The sequence below is a fragment of the Cyprinus carpio genome, chromosome B10, assembly GCF_018340385.1.
Source record: "Cyprinus carpio isolate SPL01 chromosome B10, ASM1834038v1, whole genome shotgun sequence".
In the NCBI taxonomy this organism is placed as follows: domain Eukaryota; kingdom Metazoa; phylum Chordata; class Actinopteri; order Cypriniformes; family Cyprinidae; genus Cyprinus; species Cyprinus carpio.
The window spans coordinates 1688059-1690726 of record NC_056606.1 but is presented as its reverse complement, the minus strand read 5'-3'; positions in this window follow the sequence as shown (position 1 = coordinate 1690726).

Genomic DNA, 2668 nt, shown 5'->3' with positions numbered 1-2668 from the left:
GCATCCCACAAATCTCCACCGTCTGCAAAATATAATAACATTCCAACATTGCTTTTAGCACCTTGTTGAATCAATGCCACGTAGAATTCAACACAGTCAAACACAGTATTGGGTGTTCCTAATAATCCTTTAGGTGAGTGTATATATTACTGATGTCAGGCATATGAGAAGCAATCAGAGGGGGTGAAAATGATTTTTACAGAATGGTGCATTATCCTTGTGTAATAGTGAAGTGTAAATATTTAAATAGATTTTTGTTAACTGCCAACACTGGAAATTCAATAAGTTGTTAGATTAAGTTAGATTAGGTTGGGCAAGTTGTTGCAGGTTCATCCATTATATGTAATGGTGTTCATACAAAAAAGCAAAACAATAATAATTATCATTATATAAAATGTGTATTTAAAAGTGTATTTGTTGTCCATGATGAGGAGAATAGACCTGTGTAGATTTTACTGCCCTTCCACCCATAGGAGCCGAGCAACGGCCCCTGGAAGAGCAAACAAAATGCACATTTCAAATGGCTGTAACTCTAGGTCCATTTAGTGTATCAAAGAAAAAATCAGCAGGACAACTGCTTATGCTATGTTTACTAAATAATGTTGGGCACAGTTTTCAGACATATATGGAAAGCTGGCATAAAGATTTTTTTAAAAGTGCTCATAGTAAAATATCACATTTCAGCCTGTCCCTCACACATGTCATAAAGGTTTGTAAAATAAACATATTTAGATATCCAGTTGCGCATTAAACATATTATTTATTTACATTTTTTGTTTCATTACCAAACGTTTTAAACTACATTACCCACATATCTCTGTCATTCTTTCAATGGAACAGGAATCATGGTGCTGTAGTTCATTGAAATGTGCAGACGTGCTTAGGGTTAGGGTTGGGATCTCTGTAAAGGAGTCATTTATCACAACATAGAGACACTTTATAGTTAACTTAATGTATAACTAGCGTAATAATAACACCAAAACATACTTTGCAACATGAAGCGCCGTTTTATATGGGATAAAAGATAGTCCAATCATAGTGAGTTCTGTGATAAAGTCACAGCCAATGACAACCCAGCTGAACAGGTGCGTCATAAACTTGGCCATTTATGGTAAATGATGACATATCTCTATCATAGTGAGTTCTGTGATAAAGTTACACTTAAATATTTCATATTTGGGCTGTTACAAATATGTATTCCTTCTAATTAAATGATAAAGCTCACATTTTAAAACAATACTCCTTTGTGTGGTTACCATCCAAAAACGAGTTCACATGTTACTTTTTTGTGTGGTTATCATTTGTGTGGTTGTTATCATGATCAATTTTAAAATTTTGTTTTTTTGATATTTGTTTATTTGATCATTAGACTGATGCATAAATACATTTGAAAGAGAAACTTGGCCTGCATGGGTAGTTTTGCAGTATTTTTATTAGTACATCAAAGGTATATCATTTATATTCCAAAATGTAACAGAAGCATGTGTGTCTTCCCTTTAAAGTTACATTTACATTAACCAGCTGGTGATATAATGATACCATAGATGTATATGGTGGACATTTACTACAGTGACCACTATAATAAAAGGTTTAATGAAGCTAAATGCAAGACATTAAGTCCATCTAAATGTGAAGGTAACAAACTCAGAATAATGTCCAGTATGTCAAGTGTGTCATTTCTGTAATATTCTTTCAGCACCAAAAAGAATTCCACAAATATTGATTGTTCTCAAAAGGTTTTCCTGAACACTCTCACTATCTTCAATTGTTCGGACAAACACCTGCTATGTACACTTATAAATATAAAATATACATTTTTCTATTGCGTCATGATGTCACTGCGTGACTAGAACTAATGGATGGCAATGAATACGGTATGTCCTTTAGCAAAACACCTGATGAGCACTGACACTTTTTTGATAAAGGCTTTTGGCAGACATCAAGTACAGTTTATGAAGCTGAAAAGAGAAAACAAAAAGCTTTAACAATATGGAAAAAGATAAATCACTATTTTCAATATTGGTTCTTCATATATCAACGAGATCACGAGGAGGAGTGGGACTTCACATGAAGACTTTCAGAAACTGTGACAGAGTAAAGGGTGCATCTCGCAGAACACATCCTATGCATGCCCAAACAACACCACCCAAAGACAGTTATGAAGTGGACACCACCAGGAGGATGCAGGAGACAGGGAAGACATGGAGACAGATGCTTCATGAAGACCTGAAGAATCTCAGTGTCCCATGGAAAGATGTGGAGAACTTGGCCATGGATCGAATATGTTGGAGGACACTTGTTGCCCAATGTGCCCAGCACAGGACTTGATGATGATGTTTGGAGTTTTTCCATAACTGTGGGATTTATTTCTGTAAAGAGTGTTGCATAATTAAATGTTGTCTTTAATAGCAAGCAATAATCATATGAACTCGTTTAAAAATAAAATGATTTACATGCAAACAGGACAGTTATCAGCAGTGTAACTGATCTGATTATGACAAAATAATCGAGTATCTGATACCATGTGACAAGTCAAATGAGCTTTTCCACTCTTGCAAACAGAGGTAGGTTATGAGGTGTGGACACACATTGGAACACAAACAGATTTGTAATAATTTTAATGAGGTTATGAGGTGTGGACACACATTGGAACACAAACAGATTTGTA